General features: G+C 39.4%; 1 long non-coding RNA gene across 1 annotated transcript; it reads left to right on the top strand.

Moving 5' to 3' along the window:
* Positions 1–468: 468 nt before the first annotated feature.
* Positions 469–17,679, top strand: LOC116641644. Its single transcript, XR_004301216.1, has 4 exons — positions 469–647; positions 5,885–6,033; positions 17,348–17,430; positions 17,515–17,679. It is a non-coding gene; the product is annotated as an uncharacterized LOC116641644 (long non-coding RNA).
* Positions 17,680–26,760: the final 9,081 nt, after the last annotated feature.

The raw sequence follows: 26,760 nt of genomic DNA on the forward strand, positions 1-26,760 counted from the left end.
AAAGGTTGCTGTCAATTTTTTATAATGTGATGAGATCAGAAGGTCGATTGCAGTGGGTTTTGAAGTAAATGAAAAGTGATACCTTGGAGAAAATAAGAGTAGAGAATTATTATTATTGAGAAGTGGGGATGAAATGTAAATGAGAGAGGGTTATTTTTTGAAGGGAATAAAGTTGAAAAGAAAGTCGTATAAGGATAAGGAAAGCTGATTCTAAGGAGACAGCAAAGAGGTGAGATGGTAGTCTGTTACGCTGATGACCCCCCAGTGAGCTGTGTCTCCCAGTATTCGTGTCCTTGTGTCCCCTTGAGTCTGGGATGGCCCGATGACCAATAGAATGTGATATTTTTGGAAAGGTTTCCAAGTCAAGTCATTAAGAAGACCTGACAGCTTCTACTTTTGTACTCTGGAGAAGCCAGACATCATACAAGAGCTCCGAAACTGATACCATCCTGATGTGGCGGAAACCCAAGCTATCCACGTGGAAATGCCACATGGAGTGAGACAGAGATGTCCAGCCAGCTCCCAGATGGTTTAGGCATCTCAGCTGCAGCACCAGACATGAGTGAAAAAGCCAATTTGGGCTTTCCAACCCCAGAAGATGCTACTTGGATCACCGAGGAGCCCTGCTCTGCCAAAACCGCAGACTTGTGAGTGAATACATGATTGCTGTTTGAAGCTGCTAAAGTTTTTGAATGCTTGTTATGCAGCAATGGGTGCCTAGAACAGGGGGTTAAAGAAAGAAAGAAACAGGGGGTGCCTGGGTGGCTCAGTTGGTTAAGCGTCTGCCTTCAGCTCAGGTGGTGATCTCAGGGTCCTGGGATTGAGCCCCATGTCAGGCTCCCTGCTCAGCAGGGAGTCGGCTTCTCTCTCTCCCTCTGCCCCTCCCCCTGCTCCTTCTCTCTCTCTCAAATAAACAAATAAAATCTTGAAAGAAAGGAAAGAAGGAAAGGAAAGGAAAGAAAGAAAGAAAGAAGGAAGGAAGGAAGAAAGGAAGAAAGGGAGAAAGAAGTATTAGGGAGGCTGGCTGGCTGGAATAAGGCCCCAAAGAAGATGAGGGGAGATAGGATCAAGTGGAAAAACTGGTCTTCAAAGTGAGGACACTGCTTTTTTGGAGGCAGAAATGATTGAGAGAAGGATAGATAAAAATTAGAGAGGGGTGGGAAGGAAAGTGGACCAACTCAAGCTAGACAGGGAGGCACTGTGTTGAGAATGAGGGTTGCACAAAGGAGTTGAAAGCTAAAGAAGGAGGAGAAAAATGGTCAATTCTGCATGAAATAGGGGTTCATCCAGGGAGGAGTAAATAAAGGGCAGAGTGGCTGTAAGCATCCCCTGGGTGAGTGTGGGGGCCACGAGTTGGTAATGAGGCTAACAGCTCTGGGATTTTTGCACCCACCCTTACTGAGATTGGCTTCCTTCAGGGATCAAAACCTACTGTGTAGTGGGTAAATAGTCATTCCATTTGCTTCAGGAGACGTGGACTCTAATTATATAAACAAATGGGGAAAAAGGTATCCTAACTGGAATATTCAAGTGTTTCAAAGTCTTTCAGAGACCCTTCCCACTTTTATAAAAGAATCCATGCACCTGCTGCTTGCCCATTTGCAATACTGGAAATGATTTCCATTAGCAATTGCTGAATCATATACCTGAGATTACAGACAATGCTATTTATACTAAAGAAATTGAGTGCACATCTATTTTAGCTTCCTGTCCTATTTTCATACTTCCATCCATTTGGATATTTGTCCCATATGTTGTCCTCAGCATTCTGTCTTAAACTGCTGTCTAGTTAGTTACAGCTCAAAAAAGCTTCTGTTCCAAATGGGACTTTATTTCAGTAGGGGGCTGTACTTCCTTTCAAGCTATTACTTAACTGACAGATACTGTGAAGGTTAATTAATCAGTTTTTAAAAGCTCTCTGTGATGGCAAAGAGAAAAAAGTTAGTTTTATACCCTTGAATGGTACAGAATGACTTGTTGTTTTTTTTTTTATAGCTCCTTACATGAAAGGTAAACTATTGGAGGGGTTTGGAATATGAATAGTTGTGGAAAGCCAAACCTAAATGATCCAATGACTTTGAGCCACTAAAGGGAGTGTATGTCATGCCCATGTCACTACTGAATAAAATCCAGTTGCTTCCTCGTCCCTCACCTTGTCTTGACCTCTAGAGGCTCCCTGTTCCCTGGACTCAAATTCATGGTTAGTTTGATAAGTTGGCTTTGAACTCCTGATCCTACTGATTTGTATGCCAGGACCTAACTGTGTTGCTTCTCTCAGTTCTGGCTGCTCAGTCTGACTCTGTGACACATTGCCATCAATATGCCTGGTGCTTCACACTTTGAAATACTTCCCACTAGGATGTGGCCCCCCAATAAGGAAAGAACTTGCCAAGATGCAATATCCATTGACCTGTACCACGCAATGCCTATTGTCATGGCTGAACACAGAGGGTACCCAATGGCCTTCAGGTAATTCTAGAAGCTACTAATTAGGTTGATTCACCAGGAAGTTCCAATGGGCCCTTTAAAACATAAGATGGCATGGGTTGTTCCAGTTACATAATGTTCCAGTTACATTCAGTGGGAAGATCTGAGTTAGAATTCATTACTGGTTCTTTCAGTCATTAGCTGGGAACTGATTAAGGACAGCTTTATGTGCATACCTATGTGCCAGAAGTTACATATTAGGACAAGCATAGACTGTCAAGTTAAATGAATATCAGGCTGAAGGAAATTGAGGGTATACATCACGGTATGTACCACAGACGAGCAAACGAAGCATTTCATCTGAAATAAAAACACATTTTTGCTATCCCAGTCAAACTACATGCTAAATAGATTGGGAAGGAGAAAATAGCATCAAACACATCTATGGCTTGGAAACTGGATTGGCATCAACAAAGCTGGGGAAGTTCAAGCCAGATTTGAGATGTGCTGAAAACCAAATTTCCTAAAGGCCTGGGAGACTTTGGCACATGTTACTGAGCCATTAAATTCTAGAGCGATTTCATTTGTGCCCAGCTACTTACCATCACCAACATCAAACTTGTGTAACTACCACTGCAGTTTTACTGCTGAAAATGAACTTTTCTTGACCTGAATATGTGCAGAGGGTAAACGGCAGGGAGAGATCTGATCTGCTGCGCATAAAGCTGAAGGGAAACATTTGTAGTAGGCTTGAGCATAAAGATCTCCTCAAAGACATTGGGCAGAACGATTTCCATGTATGGGATAGCCATTGCCTGGTTCGCAACAACAGGCTAAGCAAACTCACTTCATATGAGGCCTTCTGAAACAACAATCAGGAACCAAGATGTCCCAAAGATCATAAAGTGAAGAGTGATGACCTCAGTTAGCAATGCGGGGACAGGTAATTGCTGCTATCTGGAATAAAAAGATAACTTTCAATACACGCTTGCAGCGGATGCTGTTATGTGCCATCCAGATGCCCCTTTCAGGGCTGGGGTATTCCTTCCCTCAGCTGCAGGGGACCTTGGCTGCCGTCAGCTCGCAGCTCATTTCCTAGCCCTCTGCTGTAGAGAGCTGCCTTTCCCAAGGTCATGCCCCCTCCTGGGACAGCCCACCTCCAGTGACTGTCGAATAGGGGATACAAAGGCCTCTCTGCCTTGTCTTGATTCAAGAAACCCTGAAGGGCCATCGCATCCCAGTTAATTAGTTCCCCTGTAGGACAGCGGGAGGCATCTATTATAGCCTCACGGTCCTTCTCGCTCTGCACTATTATCCTGCTCCCCTGATGCCCCAACAGGTGCTGTTCCTGAGAGCTCTCCTCAGTAAACCTGTTTCAGGCAAATCTCAGCCTTGATCCCTTTCCCCAGGAACCCAACCTAAGACGATGCTAATCTGATACAGCACGTGGTGGGACAAAAATGATCAGCAGATGCTATTCCCAGGCCTTCCTTTCTCCTACTCTCCAAAGAGGAGTCAGACTTTGCCTGTTTCCTTTCTTGCCAACCCCCCCACACACACCGCCCACGCCGCCTCCTCCCAGCAGCATACTGCCTGGCAGAGTTTTGACAAAAGGAGAAAGGTGGTGGGGAGAAGGGTGAGAACACTGTGAGAAGAGGTGCGGGAGAGGCTGTGGCAAATAATGGAACTATTTGGGGTGGGAAGATTTTAAGCAGTATCATTGTGCTCAGCCTCGCCCTTTCGTGGCATTGAAACAGCGGAAGCACAGAACGTGGATTGTTCGCAAATTAATTTTTGAGACTGGACTGCCACTCCACCCTGAGTTTGCATTACAATGGTCACAATTTTTAAGCTTTACGTGTGAATATAGACAACCTCATCTTTGGATGTCAATGGTTATGCAAGCAAAACTGTATGTTTCTGGAGTGTTTTAAGACGGGGCATACTTTTACTGTGTATAATCCGCATTCTTTGAATACAAAAATTTAAGTCAACAAAAATAGATTTATAGAGTTCAGGGCTTTAAACAAAAATGTTTGTAAGAATAGAAAAATAATTAAACTATTGCTTCAGCCTTTATCACGAGAGACATATAAACAACTAACTATTAACATAATCTTCCAAAACATCTACACATGTCAGCCATGGGCATGTCAGAGCTAAGGACAGCAGGACAGCAGACTCTAAGGGTATAATGGCCCTAGGAATTTACTTGCAGGAGACTCTCCACAACAAGCCTTTTAGATTCTCTAAATTACAATGTTTGCTCTAATGCCCAAGAGCAACGGCACATGAGTGGAATTGGTGAGGAGTCTGGCCAGGCTGGAGTCTACTTGAGAGTACCTGCAGGGGTGACAAGCAGAGGTCCCTGTCATGCTAGGCTCTGTCGGCCCAGGACTACAGCTGAACTTGACTCCATCGAAGTGGGTTTGAGTTGATTGTAAATCACAGCATCCTGAGTTTACAGGTTGGATGTTTCCTCTATTTTCTTTCTTTTTTCTATTGAAAATTGTCAGCAATTTTTCTTAAGGGTAGAACATTTCTAAGAATAAGCCTTAAAATACAAATAAGTATTTGAATGATGAACTTAAGACAAGTTTGCCAAATGTAATATTTTCACTGGGGTATAGTTCCAAAAGCTGGTAGTGATCATGAGCTGTTAGCAGTCTAGGAATCAGATGTAGTTATGTTCCAAATCGACCAAGATGCTCCAATCTGTCATCTTTAGACTTGTTCTTTCAAGGCGTAATAGACAACCTGTCCTCCTGAGGATCTCTGTTCTTGAGTTTGGTTGCTAAATCCAGGGAAAAAGGACCAATTTATAAAGGGGAAACTTTCGGGACAAGAAGATTAAACATTCTTCAGAGGAAAGGCTGGGGTGCTGTGGGTTGCTCGTGTCCCTTCTATGGCCCGTGCTCCTGGTCAACTTTGAGGTTGATTGTCAGCAATCACTACTTATGAGCTTTGATTTTGTTTATTTTTATAATTTATCTTGTAATCTAAATTTTAAAAAATTAGGTCAGAAGCAGGGACATATCTTCTTTATAATGTTATCTGATACATGATATGTGTTTATGTTCCAAAACAGAAATATGTAGAAATTTAGTACTTTGAATCTTACTTTAAAAAAACCTTTATATTGAAGTATTTTATATATATACATACATATATATATATATAATGATAAGTAAACATTTCCAGTATAGCTCAATGAATTTTCATAAATGAAACACATCCAGTTCAAGGAACAGAACATGACCAGCACCTCGTAGCTCCCCCTTTGCTCCCTTCCGGTCACTGACACTCCCAAGGGTACTCACTATCTTGACATTTTACTCTTTGGATTAGTTTTGCCTGTTTTTTTGTTTTTTGTTTTTGTATTATATGTCTTTTATACAGAAAATATAGACGGTCCCTGACTTAGGATGATTCAACTGAAGATTTTTCAATTTTACAGTGGTGCACAAGCAACACACATTCAGTAGAAATCATACTTCAAACTGTGGACTTTGATCTTTTCCCTGGCTGGCATCATGTGGCGTGCTACTCTCTCTTGGTGCTGGGCAGTGGCAGCAGCTGCGGCTCCCAATCAACCACATGACGACAGTAAGCAGCAGACACACAACTATTCTGGTTTTCACTTTCAGCACAGTAGTCAATAAATTACATGAGATAGTGAACACTTCATTATAAAGTAGCCTTTGTGTTAGAGACCTTTGTCCTACCATAGGCTAATATAAATGTTCTGAGCATGTTTAAGGTAGGTAAGGCTAAGCTATGATGTTCAGTAGATTAGGTGTATTAAATGCATTTTTGATTTACGATATTTTCAATTCATAAGTCAAGGGAGATCTATGCATATTTTTACTATCTGGCTTCTTTCAATTGGTATTATGTTTATAAGAGTCATCCTTATTGTTGCAAGTGGCTGTATATCATTCATTTTTATTGCATAGTATTCCACTCTATGAATAGACCATAACTTATTTATACCTTCTTCAACACTTATTTATAATTTCTTCTTCTAGTAATATTGGCCCTATGACCAGATGCAAAAATCTAACTTCAGTTGCTTTGTCTGAATCTCTGAGGCCAAACGATGCCCTCTGGAGGAAGAGGCTACCTTTTCCCACACTTGTAATTTCTTCAGTGTCAGAAAGCCAACCTGGTCCATTTGGATAGCCCAGAGCTTGTACTGTTAATCCAATATAGCTCCAGGCCAGACATGACTACTGAGCATTTGAAATGTGACTGGTGTGAGTTACGATGTGCACACAGGTAAAATACACATTGTATTTCATAGACTTGGCATGAAAAAAGTAAAGTAAAACAATTCAATAATTTTTATATTGATTGCTTATTGAAATAATTATAACTTAGACTGAATGAAATATATTATCAGAATTAATTTCACCAGTGTGGTTTTTTTACTTCTAAAACCGTGGCTACTAGAAAATTTAAAATTGCATAGGTGGCTTTCGTTAGATTTTTACAGGATAGTGCTGATTGAGAGCACTGTCTCCTTTAGGTGGCTCATTTAGTCTTCTGTTAGATTCAGAATGTTAGACCAGATGATCTCCAAAGTTTTTTGTTCGAAAAATCTTCTAAAGGTCGAGGTGCCCATTGGAAGCAGTACATGGGTGCTCTCAGTGTACAATTGGCCCGTCAGCAGTTTGAGGTTGGTCCAGGTGAGAATCAATGCATGCCTGCCTCAGGATGTGAGGGCTGCACACTCGTTTTGGGGAGCCGACAAACGTGGGTCATACATTAAGCACTGATACCACTTTAATTAAAAATGTGACAAGAGATGTTGATTATGAAAGTATAGGAGACTTCACATTTCCAGCCTCCATAGAGAAACCGCTTCTCGCTTCACTTAACACTGTTTATGGCTGCTGTTGGTTTATATGGAAAATGTGGCAGCTAAAGTTCTAACGATTTATATATGGCAATATAATTTATATGAAGTCATTTTGGAGGCCAGCTGAATAATGAAAGTGTCCATTAATTTTAAGTTTTTGACTACGTGTTTAGGTTTTATCATCCACAGACAACGTTTTAGATCAATTCCAAGCATTCATATTAAGGTGGTCCCAAAGTCCCTGAGCCATAAAGAAATTAAGATGACCCTAGTGAAATAGAAATATGATATGTAAGAATTGTCTCCAGAATGGAGATGTGATTCCTAACAACTTTACCGAATACCATATTCCACTCATATGAGATGTTTTATTCTGACTTACTGCTTTTAGCCTGGAAGAATTTGTGACTGTTAAAAATTTCACTGGACAGATAGATTTTTAAATTTCTCAGTACATCTGAGTTTTCAGATTTTTTACCCATGTTTTTCTATTCTTCTCCAGTGTCATTATTACTCATTGTTGGCAAATACACCCACATATCTCTTATCTTTCAAGTCATAAAAGTTTTGAATTATTAAAAACCTATAGAAATATGGCCTCTTGATTGTGCATTATATTATATTCCTAATCCCCATTTGCCCTAATCCCTTAATTAAAACTGGAGCAATCTAAATCATTGCAATGATGTTTTTGTGATTCTATATTTTAATTGCATTTAAATGATGAATATTTGATGCTGTATGTTTGTCAGACAAATAGGAATACGTACCCTAATTCCCCTGAAGACAGTTAACTGAGATTTCAAGTTAGGAAAGCCTTGATTAAATGAATTAGGAAATCAGACATAACATGTAAATGTGTCCAAGGGGCAAACTCAAGGACTTCATTCTAAATACCTTTATGGGAAAAAGAAAAACCATGCTGATTTCAGAAGGGATTAAAAATTGAACAGGCCTAGAGTTTTCATCAGGAAATGATCTGGTTTTAGAATCTCCATTATTTTTTAAGCTACTTTGGGGACTATTTTAGAAACAGCTCAGCTTCTGTGGAATGATCCTCTGAGTAAAGCACTGACTAGAATCTGTTTTTCTATCATTGGATCCTCACATAAAAATCAGCCCATTAAAGTCCTTTTCACATAATCTTGAGGAGGAATGTAAAACATTTCTTCAAAGCAAGAACAGGAGGCAAAGAATGGATGTCGTGGGTGCTCCTCGGTACTTGCCACCCACAGAGCGGCCTGTGCCGGCCTGTGCCAGCGAGGTTTGCACAAGGCCACTGAAGACAGAAAGTAAAGGATGCAGCCATTTGGCATTCTTCCGCAGGCACGAAAATAACTGTCTACATAGAATCCAGAAATGTTGGAGCTGGAAAAGGACCTTAGAGATGATTGGATCCAACTCCCTCTGTTTATGAGGAAGCCAAGGTCCAAAGGGGAGGTGGTGCGCTCATTCCTGGCAGAGCATGCTCCATTTAGAAAGTACATTAGGACAAACGCAGGAAAAGGCGCACATACTGTCTCACATGTGCTTGCTCTCTCTCTCTCTCTCTCTCTCTCTCTCTCTCTCTCTCACGCGTATGCGCACGCACCCTTGCCCTCCTGTCCTCAGTAAATTCTCCCAGGACCATATTCTTACGAGGAGAGGAGTGAGCTCTTTTTAAATTAAATGTTATTTTATGTTTCCAGCTTTACTCAACTATGATTGACAAATAGAAATTGTGTATATTTCAGGTGTACAATGTGACGTTTTGATATACATTATTACACTCAAGCTAATTAACACCTCCTTCACCTCACATAGTTACTTTTTTCACATGGTGAGAACACTTAGGATGTACTCTCTTACCAGATTTCAAGTATACAATACACTATTATTAACTATAGTCACCGTGCTACCCATTGGGTCGCCGGAACTTACTCATTTTATAACCAAAAGTTTGTACTCTTTGACCAACATCTCCCCATTTTCCCCAGCCCCTAGCAACCACTCTTCTACTCTCTGTTTCTATGAATTCAACTTTTTTAGATTCCACGTATAAATGAGATCATGCAGTATTTGTCAGTGTCTGGCTTATTTTACTTAGTATAATATCCTCAGGTTCACCCATGTTGTCACAAATGGCATAATTTCCTGCTTTTTTTTAATGGAGAATAATATTCTATTGTTTATATTATATATTCTATAGTGTGCATATATGTATGTATGTATGTGTATATATATATATATCTACATACATATATTACATTGTTGGTGAGGATGTGGAGAAAAGGGAGCCCTTATACACTGTTGACGGGAATGTAACTTGGTGCAGCCATTATGGAAAACAATATGGAGGTTCCTCAAAAAATTTAAAATGGAGCTATCATATAATCCAGCAACTCCACTTCTGGGTACATATGAAAATGAAATAAATTCACTTGAAGAGATATTTGCCACTCCCATCTTCATTGCAGTATTACCCACAGTAGCCCAGATATGGAAACATCCTAGATGTCTGTCAACAAAGGAGGGAACTCTTTACATGGACTTGGAACTATCCTTTGAAAAGTCACTCACGAGAAATCCTTCAGAAGAAAATTTTCAGTTCCAGTGCTGCAGTCTTGAGGGGCGAAAGACAGCTCATTTATCTTAAGCCCACAGTTGTCGATACTCTGTTGTATGCAAAGAAGGATGTGTAACCTTTCTTATCCGTGTTGTCCGTGGCACAGAGGACCCAGGTTTGATTTGCTTGCAACTTATATACACTGCCTCCTTCCAGATGGCCCATGTGTTTGCATTTGTGTTGCCCTTCTCTGCACATGCGCACATACACACAGAAAATGAAAGACTCACTTAGAGGGTGAAGTCATTAACTACAAGCAACCATAGGAGAATACTCCAATTTTTACCAGCAATTTGATAGATTGTCCGATTCTAAAGTAAAATATTCAGTCAAAAATGCCCCACATTATTTTGAGGTTTCCAAAGCCTCTGAGTTTGATTGAAAAGGTCAAATCTCTGCCACCTCTAGGGCTCTCTGCTGTATTTGGCTCCCACACATTCTGCTTCTCCCGTCCCTCAAATCTCCGTGCCCTCATTCCCGTCAGCACAGGGTTTCTCAGCCTTGCCCCTGTTGACCTGTGCGGCCAGATCGGCCTTTATGGGGGAGCGGGGGAGCTGTCCTGAGCGTTATAGGATGTTTAGCGGGACTCTTGGCCTCTTTACACACTAGAGGCCAGTAGCACCCATTCTCTCAATCATGACAATCAAAAATGTCTCCATACCTTGACCCCACTTGAGAACCCCTGCTCCAGCATGATCGCCTGTCTGCGGCGAGGGGTTGACTGTATGATCCCCAATGTCTGCATATCTTTACCCAGTACTTGTGCCACACCTTGCAGGGGTCTGCAGCAGCCCCAGACCCTCTAGATATGCCCAGGAAGGAACTCGGCGAGTTCCTTTCCTGGTCTTTGGGGTTGCTGTGTTTTCCTGTAACACCTAAGAATTTCTGATTGAGAAATTGTCCTCATTAAGGACGAGAAGAATCTGGGTAAAGCTGGAGACCTTGGAGGGAACTGGAGCATTGACATCCTCCTCAGGGGAGCCCCCTCTCACCACTTCTGCCACTGACAGCACTTCCCAAGCAGGCTGAGCCCTGGGGCCCCCGCAGAGGAGAGCAAGACTTCTTTTTGTCTAAGAGCCTAGTTTCTGATTCTCAGGGGGCTGTCCAACCTCCCTGACGGTGATACAGTTTCCTCCTAGAAGGCATGGGGCAGTAGTGGTGGGTGACACATTTGTAAAAACACAGTGACCCCCACCTTCAATACCGTGAATTACAAATGTGTCACAGCAATGAGTAAGGACTGTGGATAATGGTTTGTGAAACAAGTGTTGATTTCAGCCATCCTAAACAAATTACCATTTCCTTCCTCGCTAACTCCCTTGGTGAGAACAACCAGTGCACAAACCCATGTGGCTAGAGAAGGTGTGTGGGAACAGGAAAAGAGTGGGAGAAGCAGTTTGCACTTTATTAAAATAAGAATATCAGCATCTTTTTTTGTTTAAAAAAAAAACAAACCAAAAAGCAATGCATATATTCATGTTTAAACACTTCCTTCTTCTGGACCATCTCCCAGCAGTAAAGACGTATCATTTTATAGGGTTTGTGTTTCTTTCTTTCTTTCTTTCTTTCTTTCTTTCTTTCTTTCTTTCTTTTTTTTAACCTCAGTGCTTATGCTCAGATTCATAGGGCTGTTGGTAGGTTGGCAGGTACACAGATGAGGAAAATATCAGCAGGCAGAATCTTTCTTTTCCTCTCTCTTTAATTTCCCCCTTTACATGATGGCATGGAGCTTAGTATTACAAAGAGATTCTAGAGGCTATTCCAGGTGAGTGCAGTGAATAAGTTAGTAAGACAGAGGAACAGCCACTGATATGGAGAGGGAAAAAAGCTTCTTTCTAAGACAGCTAAATCTGTTTGCATAACTCAGTAGCTTTCCTGGGACCAGGGCTCCTAGCAGGGTCACGGAGATGCTGCGGAAGGGGCACAGAGCCATGGCCCAGAGGGTGCCTCCTGCTGTTGTTTGATGATGACATTTCCAAAGGCAGGTGGTCTGAACTGGATGAACCCTCTCCCTGATACTGAATTCTGTTGCTAGCTCCTTTCCCCAGCTTCAGCCTTATGTCTGCTCCAGTGTCGGGAGGGAGGTTAGATTGTGATTCCTAAATCGTAAACTGTAGTGTGTTTATAGTCAATGGAGATAGTAGAGCTGGAACTCAAGTTTTAGGAGCATATTTATATTTAATGAATCTAAATACAAAGAATTTTTAACTTTTTTCAAGAAGAAAGGATTTTTTTCCTAAGCAGATATTCTGAATCCCAACTCTATGGAGCCGTCCATGGATGGGCTTCATGGGGTTAAGAAACCCCTTGAAACTGAATGCATATGCATTTTCCTGAGGCAGATTCCACATCTTTCATCAGATTCTCTGAGGGATCTGTAATTGATGAAAGGTTGAGAATCACTGTCTCAGAGGCAGTTACAAAGGTCTCCTTTTTTGTTTTGTCTAGAATTTTGACTTGTTTTTTAGTGTGTATGGGTGAGTGTGTGTTTGGTTTTTCAATTTTTTGAGACCAGATAGTTTCACTGGTGTTGCTCTATAGAGATGTTTTCCTACTTGGTGAGCCAATTTGGGGTTGTAAGATCTCTGGAGATTCAATTCTTAGCTACAGTTGGTTTAGGTCTTGTAGAAAGTTGTGCCATTGAAGTTCAATGGTGATTTTCTGTCAAGATAATGTCAGGCTGAGAAAGGACATTGAGGAGAAAAAAAGGAGGGGGAAATTAGGTAGTGAGGATGCACAATCACTTTTGTACGTTTTCTTCAACATGCGTGAGGTAATTAAGTTCCTTTTTATTGTCTGTTAAGATTACTGCCCCCATTCATCTCCCTTGAAGAAGTGTGTACATCAAATGATATTCCAAGAGCAAGGAGTGAGGGTTGAAAGTTACGATGATGACTCCAGGCCTGGGAAACGGAGCTTTACCCTCCCATACTGCTGGCTTTGATGACATCATTACTTCCTTCTCCAAGCACCGTATCCTTTCCTGGAGTTCATCTTCTCTTCTTTAAAAGGAGAGTGACTTTTCACCAACCCGTTCTCTGATCTCACACCACAATGGCCTTCTTACTGTTTTTAGACACACTAGGCACTTCCTGCCACAGGGCCTTTTGCATTTGCTAGAATAGCTTTGTCTAGAATGCTTTTCCCCATATAGCATCACGACTCACCCTATCACATCCTTTGGATCACTTTGCAGAAGTCATTGTCTCAGGGGCTCTTCCCTAGTCACCCTAATATATTGACCTCCCTCTATATGTCATACCCTTCCTCCCTGCTTCAGTTCTCCTCTTTAGCACACACTTCTATCTTCCCTATTCTACGTTTTACGTATTCACGTGTTGTCTAGTGGAGTTTCGGCTCCTGCAGATTGTAAGCTCCATGAGGGCAGGAATGTTTCTCTGTTCCAGTCAGTACTAAAATTATAGAACAGTGCCTGGTTATTTACAGATACTCACTAAATATTCTTTGAATGAATACTCTCAGGAGATTTGGGGATAAAGCTTGCTAATGAAAAAAAGTACTGTGTGACCTTTCAATCCGGTGATTTCCTGATTAAGGCAGCCAAACTAATAAGGCAAACTGATTTAAGTGGCCCAATAGCTTCTATGTTTACATCTATCAAAGTGTTTGTCATCCCTATACCATAATCTATAAATTGGCTATTGTCCTTGGCAGGTTAAGTTCTGCAGAGGAATGAACTTTAACTCAGAGTTGAAGTGTGGAGCATATAGACATGTTCAATAAATGTAGAGAAAAATGAGGGAGTGAAAGAAAATACAAAAACACTGAGACCAGCCATTGAGGCAGATGTACATATCCAATCACAGGATAAAGAATCTCTTTGTGACCATGTGGAGCACGTCCCCATTTATTTTGATTTAACAAATCCCCTAGAGAGTTGCTAGCAAGATAAGGAAGAAGCTCTGGTGTCTGAAGAAATCTCTGGAAACAGAATTAGGCAGGGTATATTAGCCATGTTGGATCAGGCATAGACTGAAATGCCCAGGATGCAGAATGGGGGGCTGGCGCCATTATAGGAGTCGGAGAGGTGGAGATGAAAGTTCAGGTGATTTGGTGAGTGCAGACCATCTTGGAGCAGAGTTCTGAGCTATAATAAGAGTCATAAGAAAAACAGTGGGGGTGACTACAGGTTGGTTTTATGACAGCTCCAGATTTCTACAGTGGCTTCAACCTTTTACATAGGGGTTTGGATATTCCATCTTTTTCACCCACACAGTCGTCTTTCAATGCCAGTCAAAACCACTGAGACCTGATAGGGTACGGCTGGTAGACTCACTCACACCAGTGTATTCTGTGGCCTCATGCATCTTCTACTTCAGCCTTACAATCGGGCTTTCAAAACTGATTTTATTTAATAGTACACCCATTATAAAAATACACCCATGATTATTAGCACATTCACTTTCCCCTACTCTCTTCAGCATTATTATTTATATCTTTGCAAATGGCATTTCCTTCAGAAAATATGAAGCTGTCTATCACTTCCCTTCTATACTGTTGTCACTTGTGTTTAAAAAACTCACACATTTTACCCTGCTATCTTGGGAAAGAAAATATCTACCATACACAAAAGCCCCCCGATCAAGATTTAGAAATCAAAAGGTGGGTATATCAATCAAGAAGTTTCTGGCCCAATATAGAAGGGTGTTTTTTTTTTCCCCTTCATAGTCTTCTTCTAAGCTTTCTCTTTTCATTAAATCACAATGCCAGGTAAAGTCAGGGGCATGCTGTGCATGTCATTGTGGTTTATAGATCAAATGAAAGCCAGTATTAATCATCTTGCTTGCTTCTGGAACCTATTAATTTTCCAAGAACAGTACCCCAGTGACACAAGTCCTTCATTCTGTGACCTGATGCAGCGCCGTTTGCCTTTCCTCCTCTCAGAGCAAACCTCAGAAAATGGAAGTTACATAAAACCATTTGAAAGTAAACCTTTATCTTTTCACTGGTCAAGTAGATGAAAGTTCCATTTAACAAATCTTATACTTTGCTTCTGTTTTCCTCAGGGCTCTTTAAAATATAGTTGGTATTCTGGGTCTAGACCTACTAACTAGAGATAAACTTGAGTTTCTTGTCCCCTTATTATCAAGGACTTTATAGAGGATGGACTATGATCTTCTCTCAGATCTGGGGTCCTCAGTTTTTTTCGGTAATGACGGTATTTTTTTAAAGTTCTCCCAAGTCTTGAAGTTATGGAAAGAAGGTGATGCTGAGAATAAAGTCCTCACAATACCAAAGTTCCTAGGAGAAACTCTGTATATAGTAGACCCTAAATAAATATTCTTCGGTGAATCAGTGGCATTGAGGCATCCATCCTCACCATGTCCCCAGGGAGTGGAGGATGGTAAAGGAGCTGCGGTATGCTACCCAGTGAGGCCTCAATATGCCTTCATTGGAACCATTAGATAGCTAGATCAATACTGAATCCTTTTATTGAAGCTTATTTCTGGGTAGCACATTGTCAGTGTATTCTCTGGTAAGGCATGTGCTCCCTTTGATCTGACTCTAAATAATGTCATTAAATTAAACATTGAATGGTGTAGCTCCAGAAAATATGAGTCAAATGTTTGTTCATTACAAGGTTAGTACAAGTCTTAAGTTACAAGAAGAATTAAGTCAGAACTGGACAAACAGAACAGACGTTTTCAACTAAGGGTTTTAACCTAAGGGCAATTCTGTATGCATACGATATCACAAAAAGTTCAATTTATGGAATGAAGGTCCATTTATCCTCCAGAGTTATCTATGCAAAAAAAAAAAAAAAAATGTAGCTTTGGCTGTACTGCAATTGTATTGTCTTGTTGAGGTGAGCAAGTAGTAGAAGAACAGAGTTAATCTAATAATGAATCTGTTTTTCATTTCAGTTTTTCTCTGCCTCTTCATTTACTGTTATGTTTAATGCTAGGTTCTGTTTTTAGCCTTGAGAGAAGGGAAAAGTTTAGAAGATACTTGTAACATCTGTAGCAATGGACAGAAGAATGGATAATAATAGGAAACGTCTACATACCATCTGGTATAAACACAGATGTGTGTTTTCTTTAAAAATAAAAATCCTGCACTCTAAAAAGGGAAGATTTACAACACTCTACAAAAAGTCAAGAACCCATTCTTGAGTGGCTCTTAATTAACAAGAGGCAATCCTCCCTGTTCATTGCCAACTTATTTATAGAACTCCCCTGGTGGGCACTGCTCATTTTGCCTACAAATTCTGAATGCAGAAGTCATGATGCTCTCCCGAATCAATGGCATTACTGGACAAATTCTTTTATGTCAGGTATTACATTTGTACCTGGTAGAGTATGTACCTGATACAGTAAACCCAGAATAAGGATATTCTATGTTTCCTCTAAAACCTTATCACGCAGTCTGAAAACTTGAAAGAAAAAGGTCTAAGGTATAATTGATAAGGGAGATTAGGCATATTTTATAAAGTTATATAAGTTTAATTCTTAACTACACAATAATCTCTACATCGTAAGAGAAGTCTATCTGCAAAACCAACAAACCACTCTTAGGGAAGGTTGTCTTTTTTTTTTTTCTTTTTTAGCATTTATACATTTAGCACCAATAACAAATTTACCAAACCTACTTAATTTAGTATTAAATTCACGGTTTTTTTAAAAGATTTTATTTATTTATTTGACAGAGAGAGACATAGCGAGAGAGGGAACACAAGCAGGGGGAGTGGGAGAGGGAGAAGCGGGCTTCCTGCCGAGCAGGGAGCCCAATGTGGGGCTCGATCCCAGGACTCCGGGATCATGACCAGAGCCGAAGGCAGACAGTTAACGACTGAGCCACCCGGGCGCCAAATTCATGTTTTTAATAGGCAACCCACACTTCTCAAATTCTGAGGGGTCTATAGTGTATCTTAACAGAATAAAAGTTTCTGAGGATAAGTCCTCTGAGAGATCACCAACAGGTTAAATTATTCCAGAGATAAAAGAGTAGATACAGTTGTAAATATTGGTATGTTGAGATCATCCCAAGGGCAATCTGGAGGACTTCCATGGGCTACTCTCTTTGAAAGTCACAGTATGTTGAAATATCTGATAAACATGGAAAACAATAAGAAAGAATTATGCAATGCCTTCTGTTATGAATATTCATAAGCTTCACACACAAAAGGAAAGGGCAAGACCAGTCTTGTATGGATAGAATATACGCTTAGGAAGATGTCTCTGTTTTTACCCTCCAAAATTTCTCTCAGTGCAGTGAATCCATTTGGCTTGGCCAAAATAAATTTAATATCATTTTAAAAGCCTCCTGGTTTTCCTGTGAAAGATAAATTACAAAATTAAAGAGCACATTCTAGTTATTCAGGTATATTAGCCTTAGTTAAGAGCCATATCCTGTGTACTATTTACCTTTGGCACTCTCCCCTGTAACAGATAATGGACATAATTGCAGCTTCCTGTTCTGCCCGCCCCCTATAGGCGCAGTTCCTCTGCTCACATGGGAGCGCATGAAATCCAGTGGTACATGGAATCTCATTGAAGCCAGAAGATATTTGACAATGGTAAAAACTGGGCACTCAGTCTCTAACCTTTTAGCCTACCACTTTTTGTTATCTCTGTGTTCTAATTCTTTGATTCTTTTCTAGGTTTTCTTCATTCGGCAGGTCCCTGCTAATTATATGCTCATTTGATGTATTCAGGACTGACCTGCAAAACTGACCTTATCTTGGTTCTTGGATTGTCTTGTTTTGCTTTCACTGAAAAAGAAAAAAAAAAGATACAAAAAAAACCAAATCAAAACAAAAAACAAACACTTGTCTCCATAGATAGAATCCATTTATCTTGTTTCTTCAAAGATTTACTTTTCATGGTTTTAAGAACTTTTGACAAATGAGCATTAGAGGAAAAGTGCTGACAATTTCAACTTTATTAGTTCAAATGTTATTTTCTCAATTTCAAAACTTAAAAAGCTTATCTGGAAAAGAAATGATGCAAGGCGGCTATTACAGAATAATTACAGATTTACTCTGAGAGGAAAGCATAATTGCCTATGTACTACATTAAGTGAATATACACTCCTTCTACATCATATAGTTAAAATAAACCATACACTTTCTGAAAATTACAGTATGAGATTCACTTGTGTCTATAGGCTCACCATGGTGTTGCTCTGCTGGACTGAGAATGATAGACTAGGAAGGGGCAACAGGATCTCTATGGCATCGCTGCAGAGAGTTGCTCCAAGTTGAGGAAGCTGAATGGAGATTTGAAAGATGGGACAACTTCTAAATTGATGGCAGAGCTATAAATATCTCGGAAGCTGCCACCAGAATTCCCAGCCTTGCAAGTAGCTACAAAAAATGGGGAAAGTCCTTTTAAACAAAGATTGCTACCCGGCTGCAAATCTGGGAAAGACAAGGCAACAAAGTATGAGCCTATCAAAGAGTGACTAGAGCCAGACCTTGAGGAGTTATCACCATGTGTGCAGGACAGAAAGGGTGGTTGTTCTTGTCCTGGGCTTTTCAGCGGCCTGCCCAGATCCTTTTGTGGCTCAGTTTACCATGGTTTAAAGCAGTGGCTTTCAAACATGTTGGGTGGCTCTACTGTAAGAAATACAGTTTATATTACTGCCCAGCACTCCCCTACACATATAAAATCATAGAAGTAACTGAAATACAAGTTTAATAAACTGACACCTATTTCCTATTTTTAGAATACGCCATGCAGGCACTCTCTTTCACACTTTATGAACTATTCTATTCTATTCTATTCTATATAGATAGTAAATAAATCTATAAGAAAATTATCCACAAATTACAGTTAAAATTGAAGGTCTGTATTTTAGAGATCTATATTACATGAATATAGATAACATATATCGTTTCTATTTACATGAATGTTAGTCATAACTTGCCAGTGGTCTGAGACCACAGTTTGAAAACCAGTAACAAGTTACGGTAAATCCTTCCACAGTAGGGAAAGCTGTCAAGAGAGGGAGCTCCACTGCTTCTCACCTGCCCAAGGCGTGTCTGCTGCTTTGCCTGTTTTCTCAACACGGGTGTGCATAGTTTGAACAGAGTTAATCTACGCTTATTACCCTGAGTGTTCTGACATTTTCTCTTTGGTTTATTTTGTATTCTCATCTTGAATGAAAACTAGAACAACAGGGGCCATGACTGCTTGGCTCATGTATCTCCTTTCACAGCTCCTCCCAGGATCTAGCGCAGTGCGTCCACATTCCACCGGACGGCTGATAGATGCCGCTGAGTGCTAACACAATTATGTGACAGTGCAGAAGCTATATCATTTGATTAGCTGCATGGAATTGTATATGCAGATGTGTTTTTCCTAAGGGAAGAATTTTAGTCTGTAAAACTTGTTGAACTAAAGATTCAAATGTAAAAGTATAGACTTTGTCCATGACACTCTCTACCATTCCATCCTTCTCTTGTTTATTTATTCATGCCTCAAATATGCACTGAGTGGCTACTATTTGTCAGACATTCTTTTAGGTGCTGGGTGTACACAGTTCATGCCCTCAAAAAATGTTAGTTGTGAGACAGGTAACAGGTGTTTCTCAAAATTGTGGTTTATTAAAAATTGATAGTTGAATTGTCTAATTTTGATTTGGCTGGTGCAGATTTCTTGTGTTTACTTTGTTTTCCTCAAGGTCATTAATGATATAATCTAAAATAATACCTGAGTAAAAAAAAAAACTTACCTTACCAAAAATGCACTCAGTAGCATGCCGTTTACTCCCTGTTCATGGCAACCTTTGGACCTCAAGCGTGTAGAATTAGATTAATCATAATCCTGGGTTCATGAAAACTTTCATGTTGGCCTACTTGAGGTGCCTCCGTCTATCTACTTACCTACCTACCTACCCTATGTAAACTGATCTATAGATTTAATATATGCCAAATATAACAACACATTATACAGTTGTTGTAATTAAGGCAGCATTTATTTTATTATTATTTTTTTTAGTGATGATCATAAGTACCATTTTGTATTTATTCAGTCAAAGGACATATGAAAGATGCCAGAAGATATATTACATATGGGTCTGGATCTCAGAAGAGACAAGGACTATGTTTTATATTAATAGTGTAGTATAAAATGGTTACAGGCCAGAAAGGAAATGATTATTCACTAAATGGTGCCAAGAAAATTAACAAACAAATTTGAGACATTTAGATACTCTCCTATTATGTCCACCAAAAATAATTTTCAGGTGGATAAAGTGTTTTAGAAATACATGTTCATGGGGCACCCGGGTGGCTCAGTCGGTTAAGCATCTGCCTTAACCAGGGTCCTGGGATCAAGCCCGCATTGGGCTTCCTGCTAAACAGGAAGCCTGCTTCTCCCACTGCTGTGCTTTTTCTCTCTCTCCCTCTCTGTCAAATAAATAAATAAAATCTTAAAAAAAAAGAAATACATGTTCATGGATATTCTTTAGGTATTAGAATGGAAAAGGACTACAAATAAAACTTAGTCACAATAAAGAATAAAACTATAAAGTCACAGTTTAGAAGCTCCATGAAGATGGAGTCACAAAAATCATTACTTTCATGTTGTAGAATGTGATAGGTAACATTAAAAAGAAAACAAAAAATTGGGGGAAATATTTGAACACAGATATGATAATAAAGGAGTTAGTGTCTTCAACATATATGTGAGACTGGTAAATCAATATGACAAAACTAATATTCTATCTATGGGGATGGGAGGAAGAACACCTCAGAAAGCTTCTACTTCAAATAAGAACAAACATGTGACGATTTTTTGCCTGTCCTAAATCACTTTTTCCCTTCCATTGATGATTGTTCCCCATGTCCTCCATTTGGAAAATGCTTCTCTTCAAATTCATGTAGTTCTTTGGAGGCTCTCAGCCAGATTAGATTGTGTGGCCCACTTGTGTGGCCATGTGATCCAGACCTGGCCCATGGGAGACTTGCCATGGAGCCAAAACAATGTAAGGCAGCCTTTCAAAGTGTCAGTGGTCAGGGTTATTACTTTTTCATTGGCCAGAGGAACAAAACAGAGAACCCAAACCAGACTTGTGCAACTTGTAGTGTATGTCTGAAGGGATATGTTAGATCACTGGGGAAAGACAATTGAATCAACTGAGCTAGGAAAAAATGTGGATCACCAGCATCAATCACAGATGGACTAAGAACTTAAATATCAAAAGCTAAACTGGAAAACTTACAGAAGAAAATAGAGGTGAAATTCTTTCTAACCTCAAAGCAGAGAATTTCTTACACAAGACACAGAAGTGCTAATCATAAAGGAGAAGATTGATAAACTTGACTACTCTAAAATTAAGAACTTGTGCTCATCAAGTCATCTTTAAAAAAAGATAGAAGACAACCTAAGGACTGGGGGGTGCGGCACACATAACTGACAAGGATCAGAATCAAAATTACATGAAGTATTCCTGCAAATTAAAAATGATAAGCACCCCTCTTTCCTTCTATACTCACAAACTTACCCCTGCTTTCTCAATGTCCACAGACTCTGATTCCTTTATTCATCCAACAACAAACTAGATATTGTCTGAGCAAATTGTTCATGTCTATCTCTATGCCATTTCCTCCAGCTGGAATATGGCCAGCACCCGCTGAACTATTGACATCCTAAACACTTCCCTGAGTAAAGCCCATCACTCCCAAAAACCTTCTTTGATGACTCCGACCGATCATTGCTTCTTCGTTCAGAATTCATAGAGTCCATTCATACTTGCTTACTATATTTACATATTCCTTTTTGAATTCTGATTTTTTAGATATCCTATCTACCCTGTTATATTTTAACTTTTCCTAAATTTAAGAACTCTTGTATTCCATTCTACTTTCATGGTTCTTCCTTCTGCCTGGCTTTTCCATCCCCCAGCTTAGCACAATGCTGTGCCTGTCATGGGCACCCAGCAAGTGGCTGACTGACTGCAAACATTAAGATTTTATTCAATTTCATCATGAGCACTTCAAAAAAGTAGGACAAAATTAAGGTGGATTTATTCAAGGAAATAGAAAGAAAAAGACAGCAGTTCACACAAATAAATGCCTAACAGAGATCTTAGGGCAGTTATAGAGACATATGGAAGAGATTTAAAAATATCCATTTACAAAGAAATTGTGAAGGAGGAAGAAAGCAATGTAAACAAGCCAAATTAAGGAAAAATTACATATTGGAGAAAGACAATAAGCAGCAAGTTTCAGAAAACATTTCAAATGGCAGTAAAAAGTTCAAATGGGATGGCAACAAATAAAAGCAAATGACTGAACTAATTAGGACTATAAGCAAGAGATTGTTTAGAAGATAAAAACCCATATGTGTTTATATCTCTTACTTTAGAAAAAGCAGGCAGAAAGCTATACCTTTATCAGACAACAAATTTCCTGGGACAACAGATGTAGGCAGTTAAAAAAAAATTACCTGCAAACAAATTAGATGAGGCAGAAATTCTAGATAGTCTATGTTCACGATTTTTATAAGAAAGAAAAAAAGTGATGCAGCATTGATTTAGACATTTTTAGATGATACCAGGATCATAAGGTTTCAGCAGGATTAGAATATAACTAGGTAGGAATTAATCCATTGATTAAAGGTTATATAGGTTGAGATATCAACAGTGAATTTAGTTTGGGCATTTAAGATGCTCCAATTTCCTTGATTACTCAAAAATACTTGAATGAAGGGGGTTATTTGTAAATTGGAACTTTACTAAAACATGACCTTCTAGTAGTGAAATATGATAAAAGGGGAGTCCATCCGCTCTTCAGCCTAGAGCTGCTCGGATACTCGGGCACCAAAAAATCCTAATTATAAAGCTCAGTCATGTCTAAGGTTCTTCTGTGACAGGAATCCTGAGGATAGCATTTCAGTACAATGAGGCACCATCTTGCCCATTCAGGTGCCCACGGTCAGCAAGCATTTTGTGTTGAAAGCTAGACAGCAAATGTTAATGGGCAGTAATCCCACGCCTAGAGCTGCATGAAGTGCTGTCAGATTAGGTCAGAGAAAGACAAATGTTTTCTGACATTCTGCATTCTGTATGCATGAAGTTGATTAACATAGATGCATCCAGTCATTCCTTTAGTCAGCCACGGAAAGCACCAGGGGTATAGTTAGAAGCATGGAGGCTCTGGAATCTGAAACTATGAGATCAAGTCCAGTCTCTGTCATGTACTTGCCGGGTGACCTTGTGTAACTCATTCTTCCTGAGCCTTCTCTGATAAATGGGAGTGGGAGTTTGGGTTTGTGGCAGGATATCTCCTTTACAGGCTTATTGTGAGAATAACTTTTGAGCATACATTTGAAACACTTTTGTAATCACTAACATCCTCTAGAATGAGAAAAGCCAAAGAGGGTGAGAACTGAGAAGGCTTGACATTTGGGATCCAATAGATCACTGATTTTTTTTAAAGATTTTATTTATTTATTTGACACAGAGAGAGAGAGAGAGCATAAGCAGGAACACAAGCAGGGGGAGTGGGAGAGGGAGAAGCAGACCTCCCGCTGAGCAGGAAGCCCGATGATGGGACTCGATCCCAGGACTCTGGGATCATGACCTGAGCCAAAGGCAGACGCTTAACGACTGAGCCACCCAGGCACCCCTAGATCACTGATTTTATTGGAAGTGGAAATTTGATTGAGGAGAGGATGGGAAAGTTCAAGCAGCAACTGGAGGCAGTTTTTTCTACGAATTTTTTGTGTATTTACCTCCCTAATTAGATTAAGCTTTTAATCTGAGACTGCATTTTATTTTTTTAAAAAATATCTAAAGCCCCGCAACAGAGCTACATATCAGGTTATCCTATATGAAGAGTCACTTAAAATTTTAGTTAAATAAATGTTGATGACAAAGGAAAGGATGAAAGAAGACAACAGCTTTAGGTGAAGCAAAATCAAAGGAAGTTTTTCCATTTTTTTTTTTTTTGAAAACAAGAGACCCCTGAAAATATTAATTGTAAGAGAGCAGACAGAAAAATAGGGGAGATGATAGGTATTTCAGAGATGCAGGTATTATCTCAAATGGTGGAGCCAGGCAAGAGGAAATGGGATCAAGAATACAGAGGACCGCTGCCCTGAAAGAAGCAAGAGAAATTGGCATCAGGTGTGCACGGAGGCAGCCTCACCTCGGAGAGGTAAAAGTAGAGAAATGCTAAGGTGCTCCTTGTGGTGACGAAGAAGGTTGACGATGCTCAAGACAGGTGTCTTGCACCTTCCAGGAATGCGAGAGATGTGTTTTCCTTGTTGTATAAGACGGCGGGTTCAAGGATTTGAGATGGTTGAATGTTCCACGAGAAGTTAATATGAGATAAGAAATGGATAGTTGAAAAAGACCTGCTGTAGGGATATCAGGATATCAGGAGTGATGAAAAGGAAGACTGAGTGTGAATTACAGGTTAGGAATCATGGGGAGGGAGGGCTTAGTGGCCAGATACTTGGTCATTATCTTTGGAATATATGTGGGGCAAGAAAAGTGTGTATTGTCAAACGTATACTTCAACGGCCCAACCTGACGGTATAGTTTTTCCTTTCAGTGGGCGAGGAGAAGCAGCATGCCTGACATGCAGCTTACAAATTGCATAGAGGGAACAAGCTTTTGAAATAGAAATGAGGAAAATTAATATGTAAATTTGGAATTACTTTGAGGAAGAAACATTCGATAATTGAACCTGTCTAGAGATGGCAGGGTTGTCTTGAGACAACCTATTCCCAGCAATAGGAAAGTTCCTGTAAGCCAGGGAGGACGATGACTGGCTGGGATTAAAATAAATGAAGTTTAATTTCATTATTCTTGGGATAAGATTAAGTGGCACCCAATGCTAACCTAGATGGACTATGCCTCTTCCTTCCTTCTCCAAATTGTGCTGAATATTTTCTTATTAAGGAAAATAAATACATAGATAGGAACAGATAAACTTTAGGTTTCAAAACTCTGATACGTCAGCAGATGGACTAGCTTGAGCATCACTGCTTTGCCAAACCCAAGCGTATATTACTTCATCCCCTGCCCACTGCTTTTTGAAAGGCATTTGTTACTTTTATAATAACAGTCAGTATGTGAATACATTATGCTTATAAAATGTTTAGGTAATGTGTAATAGAATATTTTACCATTTTTCTGTTGTTGGGCATTTAGTTTGCTACCAATTATTTCTTATTGAAACTATAATGTAATGAATATCTTTGGATATGCGGCTTTGCTTAGATGTGTTGGTGTGTCTCTGGGATAATGTGGGATTTCTGTGTTGAAGGATTTGCATACGAATAAGGTACCTTTCTGAGAGGTTGTATCAATTTACAGTCCCATCAATAGTGCATGAGAGCATGCCCGATTGTTTAATAGTCTCATATAACATATAACTATGTCCTTAGTATGATGAAGAAAATAAAAAGCAAACTCTTTGTTCTCTTGGGCTTTTAAATCATGAAAACTTAACATATGTGAAAGAAATGGATGGTATATACCACAAAATACTAGCGAAGATATATCCAAGTATATTTTATGTGATTGTATAGTGTGCTTGAAATGTATCAATCAAAACTTTTGTAAATCAATTTATATGAATGGGTTATACATTTCCTTTAGTCTTTCCATGCATCAATTTATTTTGTTCAGTTGCGATCATGCTATATATATCAGTTATTTTCTCCTTTCCTCTTTATGTTGCAATCAATAATTTCTCATGTTACTTACTACAAAGTCCTAACAAACATTATTAAAAATAACTACATAATATTCCTTTAACGGGATGTGTTTAACTATTCTTCTTAGATTGTCTTCAGTTTTTCTTATCATTAGTAAAGCAATGACACTTTTCTTTGGCCCATTTTTTTCCTCTACATTTAGCCTTATTTCCATAAGGTATAGCTCTATATTGAAATTACTGAGTCAATAGGAATAATCATTTTAAGAGCTTGGTAAATATGGCAAAATACTGCTTGTAGGAAAAGTTGCACCAAAGAATAAGATAACCATTTCACCATACCTTTGCCACAGTGTGTTATATAACTTCTAAAAAATCTGCTAATTTGATGTTATTGCATGTTGTTTTAAATAAATGTTTTTAATTTTTAGTGAGCATGAACACTGCATATACCTATCCTTTGTCTACACAAGATTGTCCTTGAAACTAATCTCTCCACCTTGGCTATTGTTGGATAATTCTTTGTAGTGGGGGGAATGTCCTATATGTTGTCCCTATATACTAGATGCCCGCAACATCCTTAACTTGTAACAACCAAAAATGTCTCCAGACATTGCTAATTATCTGACTGGGGACAAAATTAGACCTTCTGAAGAACCTTATTTTTAGCAAATAAATTTTCTTTCTTTTTTTTTAAAGATTTATTTATTTATTTGAGAGGGAGAGAAAATCTCAAGCAGACTGCACTGAGCATGGAACCCTACCCGGGGCTTGATCTCAGGCCCCTGAGGTCATGACCTCAGCCAAAACCAAAAGTTAGACGTTTAACCAACTGAGCCACCAAGGCACCCCTGACAAATAAATTTTCAACAATATAGTAAACTACCTTTTTAGTCGATCTGTTTTGAAATTTCAGATGTTTGTATCTAAAGTAAGATACATTGATTAAGTGCGAAAAAACTACAAGTGAAGACAGACTAAAAAGTGAAACTTTTTAAAGTTTTGAAAGCTAACAGAGGTTCATTGAGGTCAGTCTGGAAAGTTTCATGATAGTGCCAAAGCTGAACAGATAGGGAAACAGAAGCTCAGGGAATTAATTCAACTGCCCAAGTTCACTTTCTGAGTAGCTGGGACAAGAATTCAAGTCTCCATGCCCCAGGCTTTAGGACTTTTCATAATCCCACACTATAGCTCAGGCCATTCTGCTCTCCATTGTAATTCAGCTTGGTCCAT

This window comes from Phoca vitulina, unplaced genomic scaffold, assembly GCF_004348235.1.
Source record: "Phoca vitulina isolate PV1807 unplaced genomic scaffold, GSC_HSeal_1.0 scaffold1, whole genome shotgun sequence".
NCBI lineage: Eukaryota > Metazoa > Chordata > Mammalia > Carnivora > Phocidae > Phoca > Phoca vitulina.